This window comes from Xyrauchen texanus, chromosome 8 (assembly GCF_025860055.1).
Source record: "Xyrauchen texanus isolate HMW12.3.18 chromosome 8, RBS_HiC_50CHRs, whole genome shotgun sequence".
Classification (NCBI taxonomy): Eukaryota; Metazoa; Chordata; class Actinopteri; order Cypriniformes; family Catostomidae; genus Xyrauchen; species Xyrauchen texanus.
In genome coordinates this window covers 26,993,801-27,019,650 of record NC_068283.1, presented here as the reverse complement: position 1 = coordinate 27,019,650, position 25,850 = coordinate 26,993,801, and the positions used below count along the sequence as shown (strand labels likewise).

General features: G+C 39.6%; 1 protein-coding gene across 1 annotated transcript in view; it reads right to left on the bottom strand.

Moving 5' to 3' along the window:
* Positions 1–23,042, bottom strand: part of LOC127647922 (SH3 and multiple ankyrin repeat domains protein 1-like) — a 111,456-nt gene extending 88,414 nt beyond the window's left edge. Inside the window, 2 exon segments of the mRNA XM_052132448.1 lie at positions 22,728–22,763; positions 22,961–23,042. The gene's annotated coding sequence lies outside the window, so the exon portion shown is untranslated.
* Between the last annotated feature and the right edge of the window lie 2,808 nt (positions 23,043–25,850).

Genomic DNA, 25,850 nt, shown 5'->3' with positions numbered 1-25,850 from the left:
AACACAACTTTTTACAGCAAAACATTATTAAAAACACAGAGCAAAAACATCTATTAATTAAAAACAGATTATTTGCCAATTATTTATGTGTCCTCATACGTAGGCACGCTTTGACCACACACACTTAAATAAATTCAAGAGCAGGGGATTGTGGGTAGTGTCTTTAGCCACAATGCTTCTCCAGTGGGCATGCTCAGTAGCTGGTGCAACAATGTGATGTTCATAGTGCTCAGCCTTACAAAGTTCCACCAGATTTTGACCCATGAATTTTCAAGAACTTTCCATGACTTTAACAAATGATAACATCATTAAAGTGTTGTGTAGTAAAGTGTCAAAGATTTAATTTCCCACATATTAACTGATTTTCCATAGTAGAGCCTGGTTTTATCGACCTATACCAGTAACATTTAAACTTCCATTTCACAGAGGTGCACAAAGTTTCAAATAAGGGGGTGTTGGAGGGTCAGTGATCAAACTGAGCATGTTCAAAGGCCTGTATGTTCTACCTTCACCATCAAACTTGATATTGTATGTGCTCGCTGTTTAAAAATGTTAGTTGCTCTGACTTAAATGGCATAAAAGTTGACTTAATTGATTGTTTTAAGTAAAGTCATTTTTTTCGAGGCGGGGCTAGAAATAAGGTTTTATTAGGCAGATTTCTGTGTGTACCTTCAAATCAAATCCTGCAGAAGACATACCTATTATCACAACTTATCCCGCATTATAAAAATCATACGCTTACAATAAAGTGGTAAAAGAGGTTTGTCTCAGTCCATGTTGGTTTAGGCTATTACAAATGTGCACTACACATTTTTACAGCTCAGACTGCAACAACTGTGATTTATTTTTGTGAGAAATATGAAATTGTACATGCTGTTCTGCTCTGTGTATGTGTTTCTGGCCTTCCATGTGTGTTCAGTTGACCCCAGATGCAGGCTGCAGTGCGCACGATAGTGAGTCAATATATTTAGCAACTGCTGACCATTTTTCTCTTCCTCTTTATCATGTTCTGCATACTTATTTCTGTGATCTGATTAAGGTCACACCCATCCACAAGATCAACCGTAAGGCATCACGGCTGGAACATCTGTATATGGCCTCTTTCCTGTACACCTATTTTCTCCCCCTTGACCCTAGGCCTTGTTACCACTTTCCTGTGGGCTGCTTATTGTCTCATGAAAAATATAAATGACATGCTTGCTCTAATAAACATTGAGTAGATTGAATACAGACCAACTGTATGTTGTTGTTCTTTCTACTTCCCTCCGCCCTGCCCTGAGCGTTCGCGGCAAGATGATTGGTTTCTGGGCCCGGTGCCTTTCTTCCCGGAAGTGCATGAGCAGCTCACAAAGTCGTGTAATGGCACCTTTCTCTGCCCGTACTTGCTTTGCTGGCTTGTCTATTCTGACTACCATCGACGGTGGGGCGGCTAAGGGATATGTCGAGCTTTCCCAGGTAGAACGCACTGTTACGGTGCATTTATGCCCGCAGGGCGCAGCCACCTGGAGGAACCTACCAAGGCTCTCTTCCAAAGCCTGTAAGTTTACTTCGTCCCTAGTGGCGAAGGCTTACAATGCCACGGGTCAGGCTACCTCCGCCTTGCACGCCATAGCCATCCCGCAGGTCCACCAGGCCAAGGTGCTCAAAGATTTGTACAAGGATAGCACCGTGTAAAGCCACCGGATAAAGGTCGACTGCAGAGGATCGTGCGGGAGAGAGAGATCGTTTACGGACATGTCCGTCATGTGTGTGTTTATGTTGTCTTTTAAGTTTATCATTAAACCATTATTTATATCGTCAAGCCGGTTCCCGCCTCCTCCTTTCCATTGAATACTTTACAGAAAGTAAAAAAGAAACTGAATGTTTGTCTTAGGCTGAGATTGGTTTGAAAGCAAACACAATAGAAAGATCTAATCCAACATGCATATGCATTACAACTGGAGTGGCACGATTCAGAATAAACAGATAAAAATCCAAATTTTTCCTCATGCAAACAACACCAATAGTATGTAATGTCAGTTGTTTAAGTGCTGGATTAGTGTGTCAAATAATGCTGGCTTCACGGTGCTTGAGACACTGCTGGACTGTGATATGTCATGACTGTGGCCTGAGGGCTTTCTCCAGCTGATCTTGTTTGACAGAGTGGGAGAGTAAAAATCGTTCTTGCTGAGGTTTCCTGAAAGGCCACGCTGCTGTTTTGACTTAACTCCCTCAGGTACAAAATAAAGCTGATTTAGCATTTTGTGACGGACATATTTTGCGATGATACAGCCTTCAAAGGGATTTGAAGGGGCAAACACAGGATTAAAATGTCTTTGTGTGTCTGTTTCAGTGAGGTGGTTGAGAGGCAGGGCGGGAGGAAGCTAGATCAGCTGAGCCTGCAAGCATCCTCTTGCTCTCTGACAAGTACATGCTATCTATTCCACAGTAAGAGTGCATTTCACACTTGCAATCCCGATGTCAAAACTCAATTTCACAAACACAGGCAGAAGCCAGCACAGATGCTGTAAGGGAAATAATGACTATACAGAGGCATCATGCAACTATTTTTTTAAAGCGGGACTAGTAGCAGTCCTGGCTTACTTGGTGTCCTTTTTAGTGGTTTCATAATACTGTATATGAATAAGATTGGATGGTCTAGTGGAGTTTTTTATTAGTGATCAAGAGGACCTGAGTTCAATGCCCAACTGATTAAATAACTTTAAATCAAGCTAAATTTTATCTTGACAACAAGTGCAATGCATTTTCATTGTATGGAAAGGAGCCTCTTTGACATTTTGATGATAAACTTTTGTGTTTCACAGAAATGTTCTACCTGCAATAATCTTGCAAATTAATAAAAAAAAAAAACATAGAATTTACATTTACATATTATATTCAAAATCTACATAGCTCACTTATCTAAAAGGGAATGTGCCATCTCACTTTGAATGGGCATAACACTTCATCCAGTTCCATATATTGTATTGTTTACTTTTAACCCTTCATTTTACATTCCACCAAATGCTACACTGCAATTATGTTTATTGTGTTTACAATAGAGGTCTTCAACAGGGGGCTGTAGTGATACAGAGGGTCCTCCTATTATTGTTTGATCTCAAACAAAGTAAAAGAAAAAAAAGAGAACATTTGTTAAACAAAAATACAATATTTAAGTTAACTCCTATTTAAGTTAACAATTATTTAAGTAAATGAAAATGTAAATGTAATGCACAAATATGTGACATAAAATATACATGTACACTTTTATATTCAGTTTAATACAATATTTAACAATGTGTCTGTCTGTCAATGCACCAAGTGGTCCATGGCTCTAAAAAGGTTAAAGACCACTGTAATACGCTGGGGTGTAAAATTCTTGAGTACCTGAGTAACTGTAAGCTACTTCATTGCTATTCTCTAGTATTATTTTGGGGAATTTGTGCTTTACTTATGTATTGTTGAAACTGAATAATTGTACTTTTACTCAATATCTAAAAAAAAATGGTCATACTTTTTACTCGATATACAGTTTTATTCAAGGTACATTTCAAATACACTGGTTTCAAAGTAGATTGGTAATCATGATGTAAATCTATCTACAGATATATTTTTGTCTGTCTAAATAAACTAACAAGTCAAAACACATTCTTGTGTTATTATAATAATTTTAAATGAACTTCAACTCAAATGCAAACATGGTCAGTGATCAGACAATTAAACTAAAATGTCCAACAACTATACATTCAGCTCACGATGAATTTAACAATTTCAGTTAAATGGGTTTAACAGGTTTTAGTTTAACAATAAGTTAGTCACTTTGATAATGTTAGGGGTATAACAGTTGTGACCCGGACCAGATATGGAGAAAGAAGACCAGGAGTCGAGAAGTTCAATTAAAGAATCAAAAATTTACTGAAGTATAGTCTGCAGTGAAATTGGTAGAGCCAGCGGCAAAGTCTCACGAGGAGATCGAAAGCCAACTCGTACCTTACACAAAATCTTACATCAATTATACCATTTGCAAGGACGTACATTCCATTATTTTACTCCTGATTGGCTAAAAGACCATAAAGTCACAACATATGGACAGCTATGCGGCCTATCAACATTAATCAGCGCACTTGTCGTCCGAGCCCGAGATTTACATCAGAAGTGACCTCGCAGATGGTCGCGGGCGTCTTCGAGTCGGCCTGGTGTGCATCCCTGGGTTCAAAACCTGGGTAGAAGGTCAAACGCACACACAAAACACTGATCGAACGACAGTTCTTCTCTGGGCACAAGAGAGCCAGAGCACAACGTTATCAGGCCATTTAAACCAAAACAGAGAGATAAAATATTCACTCCTCGGGCAGAGGAGAGGGGTAGAAATAACATATATTTCTTCCCTAAAGAAATAATAAGAGAAAATCACACTTCTACTATTCAGGTATTATTACATAGGACTTTAAACCATATAATTAGTCATGGAAATGTAACAGTCAAACACAGAATACATCTGGAACCTATGTTTAACGCATTCCCCCTGCCCCCCTCCCCTGAGAGGCTGGAGCGCATCACAGATAAGCTTATCCCCAAAAGACCTTCAGCCTATGTGCAGGACAGAGATTAAGACTCTGGAATGTTCCTAAAAGAGACTAGTTAACATTCAACACACATATGATTCAAAGTATATTTCAGTTATGCATAAGAAAATAGAATTGATTATGTGATCATGCATATAGTTAATTCATCACTTTATTAAAGAAGTTAAGCAACAGAATACAGATAGATATTGATATAAAAGGATATATATATATATATATATATATATATATATATATATATATATATATATATATATATATATATATATATATATATATGATATATCTGAAGAGACAAGGGATTTTGACCCTCACCCTTCAATAAGAATTAAGAATTATATATAAAAAAAGCTTTTCTAGGTCCCTTGACTTTTAATTGAGTGAAGTTTTGAGAGTAAAATCCCTTTGAGTTCTCTTATTCTTTGTTCTTGCAAAAACTATACTGTCAATGTTTCCTTCTGTGACAGGGCGGAGGGCGTGGCCAGGTCGTGATTATACACACCCGGTCCCTTATCAGGCTAATTAAGCATCCGAGCGGGATAAAGGCCAATTGCGGATGGTGGTGCAACGAGAGAGAGATTGTTTACGGAGATGTCCATCATGTGTGTGTGTTTGTCTTTTGTTTAAGTTAATCATTAAAATATTGTTTATGTCGCCAGGCCGGTTCTCGCCTCCTCCTTTCCATTAAACTTCTCCACACACACCTTCATTAACCCCTAAGATAATGGTTTAAGCACTTTAAATATACGGTATATTGAAGTTATTGAAGTACAAAAATAGGAAATTGCTGCAAAGAATATTGCACCTGAAAGAACCATTTACCGGATCATCAAGAACTTCAAGGAGAGATGTTCAACTGCAGTGAAGAAGGCTTCAGGATGTCCCAGAGTGTCCAGCAAGCACCAGGACCATCTCCTCCTGAGGAGTCAGCTACGGAATTGTGTCACCACCAGTGCAGAGCTTGCTCAATATTGACAGCAGGTTGGTGTGAGTGCATCTGCATGCACAGTGAGGCGAATACTTTTGGACTATGGCCTGGAGTCAAGAAGGGCAGTAAAGAAGCAACTTCTCTCCAAGAAAAACATCAAGGACAGACTGAAATTCTGCAGGAACTACAAGGATTGGACTGCAATATACTGGTGCAAAGTTATTTTCTCTGATGAAGCCCCCTTCTGACTGTTTGGGACATCTGGAAAATCGATAGTCCAGAGAAGAAAAGGTGAACGCTACCATGAGTCCTGTGTCTTGGACTCAAGATGGCACCAAGTATGGCTGCTGCGTTGCGAGCTCCGTAACAACACTGCAGTTTATTGTTTGTTTTGTTTACAGTTTTTTTTTTTGTCTTGGATGTTGTCTGCCTTATTGACTGCCTCAGAACGATCCAGTGCTGGTCGGACCAATCAGACTCTATGCTACAAGTCTGTTTTTATCACGCGGACTGGGAGATGTTCCGGTCTGCCTCTGATGACGACATCAAAGTTTACGCTGATAGCGTAACGTGTTTAATCAGGAAGTGCGTAGAGGACGTTATTCCAACCAAAACAATACGGATCTACACCAACCAGAAACCATGGGTTAACGGCTTTTAATTCCGGGAATGCGGAGGAGCATAAACAAGCCAGTTATGCCCTCCGTAACTCTATCAGAGCAGCCACATGCAGTACAGGCACAAAATTGAAGGACAGTTCAACACCACCAACTCTAGAAGTATGTGGCAGGGAATTAACATCATCACGGACTACAAAGGGAATAAAAACTCCGCTGTGAACACCGCTGCCTCCCTCCCGGATGAGCTTAATATATTTTATTCTCGTTTCGAGGACAATAACACTGCCCTCGCAGAGAGAGCACTCGTGGCCGACGCTACAGATGATGGTTCACTCTTCGTCTCTGTTGCGGATGTAACCCAATACTTCCGACGGGTGAATATCCACAAAGCCGCGGGTCCAGATGGCATTCCAGGCCGCGTCATCAGAGCGTGTGCAAGCCAACGGGCTGGTGTTTTTATGGACATTTTCAACCTGTCCCTCTCCCTGTCTGTAGTCCCCACATGCTTCAAAACGTCCACCATTGTGCCTGTACAAAAGCAATCAAAAATAACTTGTTTAAATGACTGGCGTCATGTTGCGCTGACCTCCATCATCAGCAAATGCTTTGAGAGGCTAATCAGAGATCACATCTGCTCTGTGCTGCCCACCTCTCTGGACCCTGCAATAACCGCTCCACTGATGATGCCATTACATCTACAATACACACTGCTCTCTCCCACCTGGAAAAAAGGATCACATATGTGAGAATGCTGTTTGTAGACTACAGCTCAGCATTCAACACCATAGTGCCTTCCAAGCTTGATGTGAAACTCTGGGCTCTGGGCTTAAACAGCTCGCTGTGCAGCTGGATCCTGGACTTCCTGTCAGGCAGACGTCAGGTGGTTAGAATGGGCAGCAACATCTCCTCAACACTGGAGCTCCGCATGGCTGTGTTCTCAGCCCACTCCTGTATTCCCTGTATACACATGACTTTGTGGCAACACATAGCTCCAATGCCATCAATAAGTTTGCTGACGATATGATGGTGGTAGGTCTGATTACTGACAATGATGAAACAATGAAGCACAACGTCTCCCTCAACATCAGTTAAACCAAGGAGCTTGTAGTGGACTTCAGGAAGAAAGACGGAGAACACAGCCCCATCACCATTAATGGAGCACCAGTGGAGAGAGTCTGCAGCTTCAAGTTCCTCTGTGTCCACATTACTGAGGAACTCACATGGTCCGTCCACACTGAGGCCGTTGTGAAGAAGGCTCACCAGCGCCTCTTCTTCCTGAGACGGCTGAGGAAGTTTGGAATGAACCACCACATCCTCACACGGTTCTACACCAGCACTGTAGAGAGCATCCTGACGGGCTGCATCATCGCCTGGTATGGCAATAGCACCGCCCACAACCGCAAAGTCCTGCAAAGGGTGGTGCAAACTGCCAGACACATCATCGGAGGTGAGCTTCCCTCCCTCCAGGACATATATAACAGGCGGTGTGTGAAAAAAGCTTGGAGGATCATCAGAGACTCCAACCACCTGATGGTAGCTCTCACTGCTACCATCAGGCAGGCGGTATCGCAGCATCAGGACCCGCACCAGCCGACGACATGACAGCTTCTTCCCCCAAGCAATCAGAATTTTGAACACTTGATCTCTCACGATCAATAATCAGCACTGCACTTTATTAATCTTATATCTCACACTGGACTGTCAAATATATTCTCCACAATACAACTACTGTATATATATATTTTTATATACTCTTTATTTTTTATTGTATGTGTATTCTATATTGTGTGTATTGTTTACTGTACATTGTATATTATTATTGTGTTGTGTAATTATGTGTACATTTGATATGTAAATTGTGTTGTGTAAGTATGTTGTTTATTGTAATTGGTATATGTCTTGTCACTATCATGACTGCTATGTTGCTCGGAACTGCACACAAGACTTTCCCCTACTGTTGCACTTGTGTACATGGTAGTGTGACAATAAAGTGATTTGATTTGATTTGATTGTGTCATGCCAACAGTGAAGCATCCTGAGACCATCCATGTGTGGGGTTGCTTTTCATCTAAGGGAGTGGGCTCTCTCACAATTCTGCCCAAAAACACTGCCATGAATAAAGAATGGTATCAAAACGTCCTGCAAGAACAACTTCTCCCAATGATCCAGAAGCAATTTGGTGATGATCCGTGCATTTTCCACATGATGGAGTGGTGGTGGCGTAGTGGGCTAAAGCACATAGCTGTTAATCAGAACTGTTCAGAAGGTCACTGGTTCGATCCGCCACCATTGTGTCCTTGAGCAAGGCACTTAACTCCAGGTTGCTGCAGGGGGATTGTCCCTGTAATAAGTGAACTGTAAGTCACTTTGGATAAAAGCATCTGCCAAATGCATAAATGTAAATGATGGAGCACCATGTCACAAGGCAAAAGTAATAATGAAGTGGCTCGGAGATCATTACATAGAAATTTTGGATCTGTGGCCAGGCAACTCCCCGGATCTTAATCCCATAGAGAACCTGTGGTCAATCCTCAAAAGGTGAGTAGACAAGCAGAAGCCCACAAATTGTGATCAACTCCGAGCACTAATAAGTCAAGAATGAATCGCCATCAGTCAGGTTTTGGCCCAAAAGCTGATATCCAGCATGCCACAGCGAATTGCAGAGGTTATGAAGAACAAGGGTCAACACTGTAAATATTAACTCTTTGCGTATATTGGATGTTTTTGCCAACAAAAGCCTTTAAATCTTTTGAAACACGTATCATTGTTTCAAGTAAACCATATAAACTTGTGAAAAAATAATCTACAAATACTGAAGCAGCAAACTTTACATACACAAAATATATGTCACTGCCAATACTTTTGGCTGAGGAGCTGAGACAGGGTACCGGCCACTTCAGCGGGTAGCTCAGCGTTGTGGCAAGAGGGACAAAACATCTCGTTCCCTCCATCAGGGAACAGAGATTATGACCGTAACAAGACGTTCCTTATCTGTCACTCACTCAACATTGTGTCGATGTAGTGACACCAAAGTTCCCTATACGGCTGAACTGTGTTACGTGGTTTGGCGGTGCAGGTGAGTGCCTCATAGCAAGTGCACCCGGCTCCCACGTAACCTCCCCCAACGCCCCACGAGTATCTTACAGCCCCTAACACCCTGGGGACAAGACACACTCATAGTGGGGACAGGCTGCACCAGCCGTGGCCTCTTCTCCTCTCTTTTCTTCCACAAAATTGAAAATCAATCAGGGTCCATATTCATCTTCATCGAGGGGGTCCTTTCCCAAAGGGAAAGACACCATGGAGACCACACCCTACCCAAAGGGGAGGTAACGTGTGGAGAAACTTACCGGTCATGCGGTAGGTCCTACCCGGTGGGGAGGAGCTCTACAAACACTGCGACCGGAGGCAGAGGGAGCTCTGCCCAAGTGAGATGCGGATTTACCTACAGGAAATCCGTACCATGGAAAATACATCACAAGGGGTCACGAAGGTATTGGGTGTTGCCCTGCCTGCTGCTCTACATATGTCTGCTAGAGAGGCACTCCTCGTGGAATGGCTTGTAATCCCAAAGGGGAGATATGTGAAAGTGATGGCATCCATGATCCAGTGGGCAAGCCTTTGTTTGGAGACAGTTTTCCTTTCCGCTGTCCACCAAACCAGAAAAAGAGCTGCTCAGAGCATCTAAAGCTCTGCGTGCAGTCCAAGTAGATGAGCAAAGCATGCCTCGAACACAGCAACAACAAGGCTGGGTCTGCCCCATCCCAGGGCAGTGCTTGCAGGCTCACCACCTGATCCCTAAAAGGGGTCATGGGAACCTTGGTTACATAGCCCGGTCGGGGTATCAAGAACACGTAAGAGTACCCCGGACTGAACTCCAGGCAGGTGTCGCTGACAGAGAACACCTGCAGGTCCCCAACCCACTTGATGGATGTGACCGCAGTCAGGAGTGTCACTATATCGACACAACGTCAAGTGAGTGACCGATAGGGAACAAACATTTCTCATTGATTTTAGTTGAGAGTGTCAGATAAGTGATGCTGGGAAACAGAGAGTTGAACATCAAGCCAAATATTAAATCTGGCTTCATACATTTAAACTGTGGATGAAAGGGGGGAACCAACAAACACTGAATTGTCTTAATATCCCTCTATCACTAATATCACTAATCTACTCTAGATAGACCAATCAATATAGCGATACTACAAACGGGATTTGTCTCCCTCCTCCCTCTCCTCCTGTCCACCCGGCTTCAATAACACTCACATGCTCTTCACCTCCTAATTGTGTTTTGAATTTGTGCATTTTTAATTATTCAAAGCAATAGAGGAATGCACTTAGAATTCTTCCATTTTGACTTCAGAATCCTGCAGTCTTATGGCTGTCATGCAAAGCTGCAAATTATGTTTGAGTTAACGTAGTGCTGTGTTCTCCCAGGACAATGCTAAATGATGTGTAGGACTGAAATGATAAAGCATGACTTTACTGACAGCGAGCTGTTGATTACATCTAAGGAGATCCAGAAATCAGCAGGAACGGTTGGAATTATAATTTTAAATTCAAGGAGTAATTATAGTGCAAGTAGGCTAGAAACCACAGGTAAAGCAAAACAACATTACTGAATTTCCTGACTTGTCTTGTGCACATATGGCTATTTAGAGTTTGACATGAGTAAATAATATTTTTGATTTGTGTGTGTATCACTTCCCACTAAACTCCTCTAATTGAGAAAACAATGCAATGGGATGCTTGTTCTTGGCTCTAATCGGGAAGGATTAGACATTGATTGTGATCATTTAGGGTTCTGCAATCAATGGTCCATAGCTGATCAGAAAATAAAGCAATAATCTGGCAATATACATTTGAGGGATTTGTATGAAATCAATCTTGTTTAGTGTGAAGGCTTTCTGCTTTCAAATTTTAATTAGATCATTGGCCATCATTGTCTGGTCCTCTTCCATAATTACCGTAGCTCTGGAGAATCTGCACCCTGTACGACATAAGAGTTGCCACCTGGTGTGTCTGAAGAGCCAACAACACTGAACTTATGTTGACAGGAAGACAGAAGCAAGTCTTTGACTTGGTAATGAGGAAAGAATATATTCAGCCATTGTATGTATGTACAGATTTGGCTGTACTCGTGAGGGCCACGTTTTTAAAATGTCATTAGTAATATAGTAGCCATGATAAAAATTGAATCTTGAGGACATTTCCAGCAGTCCTCACTTATTAAAAAGGCTCATAAATTGGCACAATAACGTTTTTCTTCAAATCTACTAAAGGGGTTGTTCACTAAAAAATGGAAATTCTGTCATCATTCACTCACCCGCATGTTGTTTCAAATACGTATGACTGAAAAGTTTGCCAACTTTTCGTCTCACAAATACAGGACACTTGAGCCTTCCAAATGCTTCAATATGCCACAAAAACAGAGAACAACACATTTTGGCCAAAATACATAACATCTCGGCTAATAGGGGACAGTTTGTAACCTTAGATGAACACAAAAGGAGATGTTACGTAGAATGACAACCTTACTCACCATCCACTTTGATTATATGGGGGAAAAAAATGCAATGGAAGTGAATGTTGACTGAGACTAACATACATTCTTGGGATCCACAGAGGACAAAGTAAAATTTACACATTTCCTAAAACTATTAGGAGACTTGGTAAATGAGCTGTGATAAGAGAACATTAATTCACCCAAAAATGTATATAGGTTTGGAACAACATGAGGGTACATGATGACATAATTATTTTGGGGTGAACTACACCTATAACAGGTTTGTGTGAGGATTAGGGTAAAGATAGTATCATTACCTCTGTTAAAAAGTAAAAACTATTGTGTTTATAAGATGTACTCACTAATTTAGTGAAACAAGTGTGTGAATGTGTGTTCCATCACTTTCTATGAGAAAACTTTCACTGTTTGCACAAAGGTTCAGATAGGAGAAAGGAAAAATGCCTCATTTGAAAGTGTATTTGCAGCAAAAGGAAGAACTGAAAGCTTAATTTGTGTGTGTGTGTGTGTGTGTGTGTGCGTGCGTGCATGCGTGCGTGCATGAGTGTGTGTGTGTGTGTGTGTTTGGGCGGTTAATGAGGACATCTTTTTAGGTTACAAACTGGTAATTACAAGGGTATTATGCTATAAATGGGGTGTATGAGGACAGTTCTAGTTTGCCCATCATTGAAATCACTTTTAAAAACATACTAAACTATGTTCTATTGAAAATGTAAAAATGCAGAAAGCTTTTTGTGAGGGTTAGGTTTAGGGGTAGGGTTTAGAATCTATAGTTCGTACAATATAAAAATCATAATGTCTATGGAGAGTGCTCATAAGGATATCCGCACCAACGTGTGTGTGTGTGTGTGTGTGTGTGTGTGTGTGTGTGTGTGGAGGAGTGAAAAGAAGAGTCATTGAGCTATCTATCTAAGTGCATGTTTGTCTGAGTGCATAAATGTATGCCAGTGCATCTATGCATGTCTCTAGGACCTTGCCACCTACTATTTCTGCAGCTGTTAGTCACGACAATTGCCGTCCACTCATACAATGTTCTCGCAGGCGGGCTGGGTGGTAAGGGAGGTTCTGTCAAATATAATTCTCGATTCACATCGCAGCCACCCGCCACTGTTACTATAAATACAACTAGCAGCCCTTTTATTATTAATGCACAGAGCCGATGCAGCCAATCACACCAATCTTTCCAAAACTCATCATTGCAGACTTAATGGCACCACTGCCAGATGCCTGCCTTATTGATCCACCCACAGCTCTCTGAATTAGGCCTGCGGCTTCACACAGGTTTAAGAAGGTGATCAAATAGGGATCCTGGGGAGGCCAGTGTGAGCGGGGAAAGTGGATTTCGCTCATTCACCTTAATCTCTTATAAATGGAGTGAACGGATGACCGAGCACGTGGTGAGGGTAATATGAATGCTCTGACACTCGAGGACACAACATCTTGCCAATGGCCCAATCAGTGAAAGTAATACAGTAATATCCATCTTTTGGGGCTCTAAAGAGCAGTGAATTAAGCTTTACATTTTACCTTTTTTTTTTCAAGTTTTTCTTACATTTACTTAATTGTGACATTTTAAAGCTGCACTACTGAAGATTTTTTTTATAAAATTAACAAAAGTTAATTACTGTGTCATGTAATTTATTGTGTCGTGTCATATAATGTGTCGTGTGGTGGCTGGGGAAGCTATGGCTGTTCAGTCAGTCACAGTTCAAGACAGCGACGGCAGACCAGCAGTCTTCGGTTGGATGTTTAACTGTTAACTTTTTGACAAGGTTGTTTTCTTGCTATAATGCTTGGATATGTTTTCTGGTAGGGTTGTTGAAGCTTATTTTGGTTTTCATGTTTAATTAATCGAACATTACTCTGGGGATATTGTGTTTACCGATTGAAAAGTGTTTAATTGATTTCATTTTCCGGTGAAGTTAATGTAACTTGTTTACTAATATTCATGACTTCTAAGTATAAAATTGCAGTTTCGAGGTTCCTTAAGTGTGTCTGTCCCTAACTGTGTGTGTGCCACTGTTTTCGTATTTTCTTTATCCCAGTTAAAGAAATGCACAAGTTTTTGTATTACTTTCTATTGCCCTTTCAGCAGATAGTGTATTTAAACAGAGAGGACATTTAAAAAGTGCATATAAAAGCAACTATAGGTGCATGGTACTACCAATTAATGTATACTCATCTCAAGTTGTTAATAAAATTTCATAGCACAGTAATGAACATATTAATATATTTAGCATATAACAGTCTCTCTATTATAACTTCACTTTCAAAGAAACATTAAAGGAAACTGTTTATTATTGTAAGTGCAATATATAAATAATTAAAGGTCTTCCATTTAACTCCTATTGTGAATTTTACGTCTTGAAATTATATGTGTGGTACAATAATAATGTTAATGTATAATGGATAAAACAATTGAATAATCATTTTAATATATGAAAATATTTATTTTTATCTTCCTCAAAGTAAGTAATATTTCAGTTAAAACATTTTAAACAAATAACATAATATCAACATGAAAATAGCATGTTTTGACTTCAGATTTGCAGGTGGATATCTCCCAATAGCCCCTTTCACATATACAACCTGGTAAATTTCAGTAAAATTGTTGAATTACTTTTTACTGGTAAATGCAGCCTACCAAATTTACTAGTCGCACATGCAACAGTTTCCATCTTTTTCCGTTTTGCGACCATTCACACATTAGCACCAAAATGCCATTAAACTCTGAGATGTAGCTTGTTATTTTATCAGTTGACAAATTCCTCCATCTGCTCGGATGATGAGAAGTGCTTTTAGGCTTGATAACACTTCACCACTTCTAAAATACAGAAACTAAAAATGCTAGGTAGCACACACATTGACTATGTAAATGGCTACAGACAAAAACTGAGCATCACATATTAAATGGTTAAGGGTCACTCCAGCTGTCAAGTTGATCTGATCACAAACTCTTGTGAAAACACACGCCCCCGTTCAAAGAGACACATGCCAGATGTAAACAAACATGTTTGTTCATGAGTGCTGCCATTAATGTTGCTGCTTCTTTTTTCCTAATCTCAAAAGAAATGGTTTGAGTGCATTTGGGTGCGGTTTTGGGTGGAAAAACTGCAATGGGATTTGAATGGCAGTTGTTGGCCATTTCCATTTCTTTGTGGTCCACCAGTGTTGTGGCCGTATGCAGTCAATTTGCTTTGCTTGCATTACAATGATTTACCAGATAATTTCATATTTGAGCCATGAAGCATCATACACTAAGAAATGTCCTCTATAGTTGGCTCTAAACTATTAAATATTTTTATATCCTCAGACTAAACTAAATATTTTCACTATCTGTCCAATTTAATGACATTTTTGACTCCAAAGGAACTAAATTCTTACAGTCTTACATCACACATAGCAACTTTTCAGATAATATTACAACTTCTCATTCATGGAAATAGCTAGTGCTAAATATATAGGTATCGTGTCGTGTACACATTACCACTAAATAGAAAATTGTAGGTAATTTTCTAGAAAATGTTGTATGTGTGAAGGCGACTAATGATGATGACAGGCAAATCCCAGGTAACCTTAAACTGTGAGATTCATCTGCACAGAGCACACCAAAACACAACTGATGTAAAATGTTCCACATCAAGTTACATGCAATTTTAAGTTTCAACCTCAGATGTCAAAAGAAAGCACAAAGTTCTGTAGTGTAGCTTTAAGAAAGCTGTTAATTACATATAGGCAGTCACTTATGCACATTAACACAAAGCGTGGGAGATATTTGTGTGGTTTACATAATAAATGTGAAGGTACCAACAGGTTGGTAGGTAGGCCTCTTACTCTTTAAAAGATGTGTAAAATATTACTTAGACTACTGCAAGTGCACAGATGGGGCCTTGCTATTTTGTTTTAATTTATGCTGCCACATATTGCTCATCTCTTCAGGCTAAGAGCCATATGCTTGGGTATGCACCTGTTTCAGTGAAAGAAGAAATGTTCTTAATTTGTTGTTGCAATTCTCTCTTTTTCACAAATTTATCAACTCCTAATTCCAGTTTGCCAGGCACAGGGTATGTATGATATCAGTATGATATCCATTGTTTTCTTTGGTTAAAACGCATATCAAGTTCTTCCAAACACTAGACACTTAATCAAAACTAGGTTAATTAAGCAAACCATTAAGGCAAAATTATAGTAAAACCAATAGGCCCGACATAAAGTTATACTGAACCTATAAAAAAAAATTGTATAGTTAAATGCTACAAAAATGTGATAGAATTGACTTTTTTAGGTCAACTACCCTTTTAAAAGCATGATTGAGCATTAGCCTAGATAAACATTTATGACTGGCATGAAGGATGGCTCCAAAAGCTTATTGATCTAGATATTCACTTGAATTGACACGGTGACCGCAGCTCAGTTGAAGGTTGATTGATGGTCTCTCTACACTTGACACTGATAAATAGAGCCACAGCTGTCAGCGTAAGAAAGGGTACATTAGCAACTTAAATGAAGCCACCGTGATAAACATCTAATGCTGTGAGCTGAAGCATGTGGTTGTTAGACCTACCATAGATGAGCAGAGACTGAAGGATAACAGTGAAGGACACCAATGCATCATTGGTGTCCAACAAGCCATTCATCAACTAATGCAATGGATAGTATGCAGCGTTTATCTGTTCAGCAGAACTCTAAAACATGCTCCTAATAAACAAACTGGATGGTGTCATTTGCCTTAATGACGTTCAGTTCCTAATATCTGCAGTAGTGTGTGCAATAGTAATTTTGCTAACTGATATTCTCATCAAAAGCAGCAACATATTCACAATGTTGATGCTGCTGAAGAAGATCAGTGCTGCAGGATTTTCCATTGATGGTTTAATACAGTTTTGAAGGCAACTATTCGTCAAACAATGGGATTCTATGCAGAAGTATTCATGAGTAATGGACTATCTCCTGTCTTCATTAAGCAAGTCTCATCAACACAATCCATCTGAATGAAAATAAGTGTTTCTTAACCACAAACACACACAGCTCATTCCCCATATCAGTTTTGATCAGGTTATCCTGAAAGAAGCCACAAACGGAAACGATTTATAGATGTTTGTCCAATGGCCTGACATGGAATTTTGTGAACTGTCAAGATTACAAGCAATTACATGGGACTGGGTGTAGAACTGAATTCAGATCACGCTGAATTATATTATGCACACAATGGTGTTTTGACAGTTTGCATTCTTCAGTAGCTTATAAGTGTAATGCAAAATCTTACACAAATTAAGCTCATTATACTTAATGAGCCCACAATGTGTACGATAATGTTAACGTTTTACACGGATTTCCTTTATTACGCCGATTTCACTCTGCAACACCTTTAGAGCTGTTTACGTGTGTGCATTAAGTTATGACATCAAAATCAAAGAATATATCAGATGATTTCAAGTCTCATGTAAACTTTTTTTGGTAGTTATCAGCATCTTGGTGTGCATGTGAATATGCTCAGAATCGATTACACTTTTATACAGCATTGAATAGAGCATCAATATACTCTTCAGAATCTTCGTACAGAACCTGAATGTCAACACTTAATAAATGTGCACAAGCAGCAAAACCTGCCATGGATAAGTCAATATGGGAGTAATGCACTGCCACAGCAGTAAAACTGCTGTTCTGGGACGACCATCTCCCCAAACCTGCTTCTGTGTCTAAAAATAGCTGTACTTTGATGATGCGCTGGTTACTGCTGGGAAAAATTCATGCCCCACTCCCCCTCTTTTGCTGCATCCCTCTTTCCCTCTCAATGGTGCAATTAGCACTAATACACCAGGAGCTGGTCCAGAGAAGTGAAGGAGACTCCAGCCAATTGCTCAGATCAGTTGGCATGAATGAGCTTATCCCGCCATGCAGCAGTCAAGTTGCAAAGCAAGGGGTGAGTGGGAAGGGGAATGGCAGCATGTAGCTGCATTACTGCAACCATATTTCACTTGCATTTTGCAGTGAAGCAATGGAGGAAGAAAGAGATGGAGTGATTGAAACAGAAAGAGAAAAAGAAAAAGGAATAAAGAATGATGCTGTCATCCAGGATTCACAAAATCTATTCTGTTTACATGCACATCCACACACATTCATATTCACAACAACTGAAGAACCCAATGTCCTATACGCACACTGATGTAGACACCATCACACGCTCTCTGTGCCTGAGTTTCCAAAGTGCTAGACCAATCTCAACAACAGGGTTTTAGTTTGGGTCCAGAGTTTGAGTCTCCCTGAGTCATAATGCTCAAGAGGGTAGTACAAGGGGGCTTGAAGATCCACTTCAGCACTCCATGTCTGCCAAAATCACACAGACACCATCAGAGTACACCTGTCACTACATAACAATGTAGTACCCTTATTACACCCGTTTAACACATGATGCGTATGCAGTGCATATGCAGTACACATTGTTTTAAATACATATTATGTTAACAGGTTAGAGCATTCAAACCATGTCCAGGTGCAGCACAGCAATGCGTTGCAGGAGTGGTGCAGAAACAGCAGTGCAACGAACGTTTCCACACCGAGTTTATTTTTGCTGTGCTGCATGCACTGAATTAAAGTGATAGTGCATTGTTCGTGGTCAAAAAATTAATATGGATTGAAACGTTTCACTTTCACCATATGACTTTCAGCACTGGGTAAAGCAAAGAAAACCAAAACATACTATCACCAGGAGTTGCAAAAATAACAAATGCGATCAGAAGTATATCTAACGATTTTTTTCATGTGAAATACACAACATAGCATGTTATATAGTGTGTGGGGAGGGGGACACAAAATAATGGTGAACTACTTACCCATTGTTTTACTGTATTTGTGGTATACAGAAGCCACAGGTTCAGTTGCGCACTACAAACGCATCTTATGTGAAAGCACAATCAAGCGCATGCTGCTTTAGTTATGCCTATGCACCACTGCACTGCTTATGCACTGCTATGCATCTAGTGTAAAACTTGCGTTAACCAGACATTACACAATCTGACACACCACCACGCCAACCTCATCACCCCGTAAGCCAAAGAGACACCGCAACAGACCCAGGGCAGAAGATAGAGAGACAGATGGAGAAAGTAAAAGAGGAGAGAGAGAAAGGATGGCAAGGGAGAGAGAAAGGACAGAGCTGAAGTAGGCCAGAGCACAAGGGAGACCGTCTGTCCCAGATCAGTCCTCTACCTCGAGCAGAATGAGAGAGGGAGGGGAAAAAATGTGAGTGGAAGTGCGTAAATGAGTGGGCTAAATTCTGAAATCTCCCCAAGAGTCTACACAGCAAATATTAGACAGGGAGAGATTTCACTGTCTTCTACTCTTGGGTAAACACACCAAGATGGAGAAAATGACAAGGGGGTAAGAAAAACTTACAGACTGTAGAGGTGACAGAGAAGAATCCTAATGAAAAGACCAACTTGTGTGCTGGTGAAGATGGTTGGCCAAGGAATTACTGTTGGTTAAACTAGTTAAGAAGCTTAGTGTGGAGACCAGTACACTAGCATCCCATGTTGGAGATCAGCAGTTCTGGTCCCCACTTTTTTGGGGCCCTATACAAAAACTTTCTGAATGTCCGATACAAAAATGAAATAGTAAAAATAACTAGCAAGGTCAATTTTCTTAAGAAAGTGTGTATGGTGGTTGCCTTGGCAAAACTGTCTCCACAATGTCAAGTCAAGCCACTTTCCCAAGTCAAAAAACCCATGCCTCTACAATTTTCTGGTGCCAAGATATAGTTAGGACCCCCAGAGGCCCTCAAGGTGTTGTGCTAAACTTGTGAAAAGAGGCCACCCCCATGTCTCTACAATTTTCTGTTCCAGAGCCCTCTGCTCCCTTTTCGATGTTAATTCTATGTCTACTAAATTTTACTGTTATGTTTACATGACAAATATAAGTACTAGATTATTTACAATATATTTGACAGCAAGGGGGCCCCTATGCAACTTGTGTAGTTTGCAGATAGCAGGACCTACACTGGGGATCTGCACCCTTAACTGCAATGCTGCAATGCTGGTCTTTTCAACAGGAGGAAGAGAAGGACTGGTCAGGAATAATGACAAGACAGGCTGGAACAGGGAGCAAACATAAGCTGACAGTAGTTGAGTTAAATGAACAGGAATAAAAGACTGAACACCATATGTAGCCTTCACACTGGCCTAATTAAAACAGATCCATTGGTATTGATCCATGCCGGCCAGGTAGAGCCCACTGCTTGGATTCAGCTTATGCAGGCAAACATGTAATTAGCCCTCCCTTAAAAAATGCACAGTGCACACACATTAACACACATTAACAAACATCTGTATCTACCCATTTCTTGGGAAAGTGTGAGAGGAACACGTGGGACTGCATCCATCACAATAGACTGGCAGTACTGCACAGTTCAGTAAGTATTTTGTTCCAATTCAAACCTGATTCCCACATCAGAACTAATACAGAATAACAAAGGGTAGCAAGAAATGTGCATGGATTTCTGTTTTGTATACTCAATATAGATATAAATTGGGTATTATCAAAAAATATTAATAAAATACTAGTCTAGATGAATTAAGACTGCATTACATTATGAAAGGAAATAAATATACGCCAAATGAAGAAGCAAATTTTTACAAATTCAAAAACTGATAGGCCTGTTAATTTGATGAAAAGACAAATTAAATTAAGTTTAATTAATTCATTTTACTCATAAACATGATTATTATAAAGAACCTGTTCTGAAAAGTTTTGTGACATCTTATCTTTTAAAGATATTTACACATTTTTGTTTGAGGCAGACAGTTATAAGTAAATGAGATACCCCTGCATGTTTGACAAACTACTTATGATGCACACTGATGTTATACACACCCCAAAGCATCACATAAGTGTAACTAACTCAGGGCACTATGAATATACAGTGATGGAAGGGCCCTTCATGAAAGGATTCCTTTGCTCACTTTCATTTGGAACAACACTATGAGTACCGTTCTCTTCTCGCAGTGTCCATCAGGGGTACAAAAATACTATTTGGAATTCAAATCATTGCGTTCCTCTTCTTAGAGTAAAGACATAGCAGTTTCTCTTAAATTGATTTGCACACATCCATGTGTATGCATGAGATGTAGAGGGCAATGCAGATCAGGAGAGAGGCTGTGTTTTACCAGAGCATTGAGTGGATAGGTTATAGTGCCATTCTAGTTTCCCTATTTGTCAATGTCCCGTTCATTGTGTTTAATTTTAGTTCTCTTTGTTTGCCTTTGTCTGATTATCCACTCTGTCATCAGCTAACACACACCGGAAAGACTCAATGTGTTAAAAGGGAAGAAAGAGAGAATATGGAAAAAAGTGTGTGACAGTTGTGTGACAGTGTGACTGAGGAAGAGCTGCTTTTTTACAAGGACACTGGCAACACTGTTTTGCCTCCAGGATCTGTGCCAGAAAAATATATTTTAGTGTCTTTGTGGATTCATTTTTGTTATGCCGCTGTTTGAGAGCGAGAAAAGGAAAAACTAAAGGTATTCATGTTGATGAAAAGCACTTGAAAAATATCTGATCCTGTTAGTTAGCTCCTACTTTAAGAGTTGCAGTTGCTTTTTATATGTCTGTTATTTAATGATTAAACCCAAATCATGAAACCCAAATATGAAAATTCATAATTCACTCACCCTCCTTCCGAAACTCGTATTACTTTTTTCTTCTGTGGAACACAAATATATTTTGAATTGGTGTTTCTCAAGTCAATGGGGTTACCTTTTATTTTTATATATAAAGGCAGCATAAAAGTAATCCATAAAACAAGTTGTTTAATCCATGTCTTCTGAAAAAATACAATCGATTTGTAAGAGAAACAGATAAAAATGTAAGTCTTTACCATAAATCTGATTGAAACACAGTGCAGGCTTCAAGACGGTGATGCTTTGATGCAGCACACAATTGTCAGGTACTCAATCCCAGTATCACTGTACATCAGTAAGACGTTCCATTTTCACTTTCCATTTTTTACCATTAACCTTTTGGCAACCATGGTACATTTAAAAGTTTCCCCCCAAAAAAACTCAACCTGTGACTATCATTTTATTACGTCTGCATTTTTGAAATAGTCAAACGGAATGAAAACTCGAACCTGGCAACATTGTGTCTGGTTTGTGAGCATCGCTCTGTGCTTGCGTGAAGTGCAAAGAAGTGTTTGATCGAGCTTCTCCCATGAACACGCCAAGGACTGCTGATATCGAGATTTATAGTGATTAAGGACTTAAATGCTTTATCTTTTATTTGACATAATTTTTATTTTTGGGTGAACTTTCCCTTTAAATATTCATTTGGAATTATTGCAGAATTGCTTTTCCGAGTCAAACAATAACTTCATAGTAAAGTCAGTCATACATTGTGTGTGTTTATGAGAAAGATATATAGACACTGATGTGGCTTTTGAGAGCAGCAATCATATGAGAGAGCTGCCATGATTGCAGATCAGTCAGTTGGCGTTGCTGGGTGAGTAAGTCTGCATGCATGCTAATGTATGTGGGTGGGTGTGTTTCAGGGAGTGACAGTATACTGCATATCGTGCTCCTGTCAATGTTCAGTCACTTTAATACACGGAGGAATAGAAACAGTCCACATAACACTCAGCACAAGAAAGTCATTGCATTATTCACTTGCTTTTGCACATGGAGGTAAACTTAATACCTGCAGATGCAGTATTTACCTCCTACTGCACCTCCTGTTTAAATCTAACCTCAGCATCTGTCGCCTTTAACGGAGACACAAATTCCCCTATATCAGACACACTGCTGCAGCCAAAATACAGATAGTGAGAAACACAAAGACTGATCTCATCGCATCTTTTACTCCGACAGTAGATACAGAGCATACATGGGCTGGCTCTGCTTTCCAATAGCTGAACTGATTCCAGATATAAATGGATAAACTTTACATTTCAAAGCACCGGTCAGATTATTGGATCTACTCTTAAAATCCCTCCATCTCCATCAGATTAATTTATTTCTCAACATCCTCACATTTTTACCAGACTCCCAAAGCATTTCATGCATTCACAAGCTCAAGCATTAGGAGAAATCAACCCTACTTACTGTCTTGCTGTGGTTGTCTCTATTTGCAGATCCCTCCTTTGTAAACGGAGAGAATGACAGTAGTTATAAAGAATGGAAAAATCCAGCTGCTGGTAAAACAAATAAATGTAAAAAAAAAAAAAAAAAAATACAACACAAAAGAGAAGAGGAGAGAAAGGAAGATAAAAAAGAAAAGAAAAAAGAACAGGATGAAACTAAATCACTGAGGAAACAATTAAGCCTTCTGAAATTACATTCTAGAGTGTGTCCTGTAAGCCGGTGAGCGCTGGGAGCCAATGCATATCCTCAGCAGGCAGACACCATTCCAGTGGCCGTGTAATAGGCCATGCAATAGTACTGACAATCGGTCTAACCCTCTCTCTCTCTCCTTCCATCCCTCCCTCCTTTTCTCCCTAACACGTTCAAACAGCCCCAATCTCTCGTTCTCTTGCAGCTGGTTGGTTGGCTTCGTTCCTCTCTCATCCTCTTGTTTCCCTCCCTCCATACCTGTCTTCCTCTCTCTCAATCGCTTTTGGCCCTCCCCCATCCTCCTCCTCCCTTCCCGGTTTCTCCTTCGCTGTCTTTTCTCTATCAGAACCCAGATACAAGGAAGACCCCCTCCTTCGCTCTCTCTCCATCTCGCTCTCCCTTTTTTTCTTTGATGTTGTGTGGAGTTCTAGACTCTTGGTTGAGAGAGACTTCTTGACAGACTAAGATGGTTGCAAAGCAAGGAATGAAAGGAGAGTTAAAATGAAAAATACATCAGGCTACATTGTGTTCTACACTCAGACGCAGGTCTTGCACAAAGCAATAACATGAACTCATAAATTCATTGCAGAGGACAAAAGAAAGCACTACACAGAATAGGGGAAGACATCTGAGTAAAACACAGTAATAGCAGCTGTTTGATTGAGCCCACCCATTCCTTGATGCAGTCCACAGAAAAAATGTCGGCTCTATTGAAAAAGCTTGCTGTATTCAAACATAAATTGAGAATTGAATATACTTTGTCAATGTAATTGTAATGTAATGTCAACAAAATCTAAAACCCTAAAACTACTGTAAAAATTACAATTTAAATAATACACAAGTTTTAACAGATTTAAAATTATAAGCTTCATATTTTTGTTTAAACCATCTAAAAAGTGTCCCCATTCACTTCCATTGTAAGTGCCACACTTTAACCTTGATTTTTGCTTTTTTTTTTTTTTTTTTTGCTTTCTAAGAAAAGGTGGGATGAGTCAAATAAAATGTTTGTGGTAATCAACTTTATGCCACAACTGCAGTTGATTGAACTTAACTTGTGTGATTTACCAACATTAATAATCTATGAGTGTACCATAATGTAAAGTGAACACATGTGAACCATTTATTTACGAGTAACCAACATTAGTAATCTATGAAAGTGTACCTTAATGTAAAGTGGACAGTTAAGAAACATTGATGAAAAGAGTTTCCAACTCCTGCACTCCATTTGTTAATGAGTGACTTGTAATGCATCAAGATTACAGAATTTATCATACTTATTATACCGTTTATAAATAAACATACATCATGTAATGGTCTTTTTTATAGCAAATAAACAATACAATTAACATTCAGCATAGAAAAATAGACATGCTTACACTGTCATTCGAAAAAATCAATACACATTAATCTATAAACTAAGGCTACATTATTACATTAGGCTAGCCTATATCTACTTTACATACTGGATTAATATAAGCAAATTAATGGTCCAGAGCACATTTCTGTCAGATCATAGTTTATTAAAAACAGAATTAACAAACACAAATTGGCAACTTCTACATGATAAATTAAGAATAAATAATGAAATAAATAAATCTCCCATGTTGTTCCATTAATTACCTGCACTACTAACCTGTGCCCCACCTGCTGGACACTCACAGCTTTGAAAAGTCACGTGACCCACCATTAACCAATCGTGTTTCCCATATGATATATTTTTGCAAGCAAGATTGGTAGTACCCAGCAGTTCAATTTAAACAATTTAAACATACAGTATATATAATGAGCATTTTTTAAATACTACTTTATACTTTACAGAGATTTAACTAGTTTAAAGGAAGAGTTCATCTAATTAAAATTCTCTGATCATTTACTCACCCCCATGCAAACCCTGATGTGTATGACTGTCTTCAGCAGACCACAAACTATGATTTTTGGAAGAATATCTCAGCTCTGTAGGTCCATACAATGCAAGTGAATGGGTGCCAACACTTTGAAGCTCCAAAAAGCAAATACAGCCATCATAAAAGTAATCCATTTGACTCCAGTGTATTAATTAATGTCTTCTTGAAGTAAAACACTAGGTGTGTGTAAGAAATAGATCAATATTTAAAACCTTTTTTTACTAAAAATATTAGCTTCTGGCCAGCTGTGGTATTCACCTTCACAAGGGTGGAGTTCAAGCTGCCTCTCACATGATGTGAGCGCGCTGGTATGTTGATATCGTCAGATCCCTGTGCTGGTCTGAAATCGGCAGGGGAAAAATGTTCACTGCACACCAATATTTTGAGTGACTCAATGGGTTTATTGCGCTCAACAGGCCATGTGACTGGCTGTCTCAGACGGGAGGCAACTGAGTTTCGTCCTCCGCCACCCATATTGAGATGAGTCACTATGCCACCATGAGTACCTTAAGCGCATTGGAAATTGGGCATTCCAAATTCGGGAGAAAAATAAATGATTCACAGTTGTCCACTTTACATTAAGGTACACTTTCATCGCTTATAAATGTTGGTAAGTCATCAGTAAATGGTTCACAGTTGTCCACTTTACATTAAGGTACACTTTCATCACCTTTAAATGTTGTTAAGCCATCAATAAATTGTTCACAGGTGTCCAATTTACATTAAGGTACACTTTCATCGCTTATAAATGTTGGTAAGTCATCAGTAAATGGTTCACAGGTGTCCACTTTACTTTAAAGGTGCAGTATGTAAGATTTAGAAACCCTTGTTATTAATGACACCTGTGGCCGTTAAGTGAACTGCAGCCAGCTACCTGTTGCTCATGCTCGCGCTCGTGCACACAATCCATAGGGATGTGAGCACTGGCCAAAACAATGATGTAACGTACAAAGAGACAACGTGATTCACTGACATCATGCTGACAGACAGG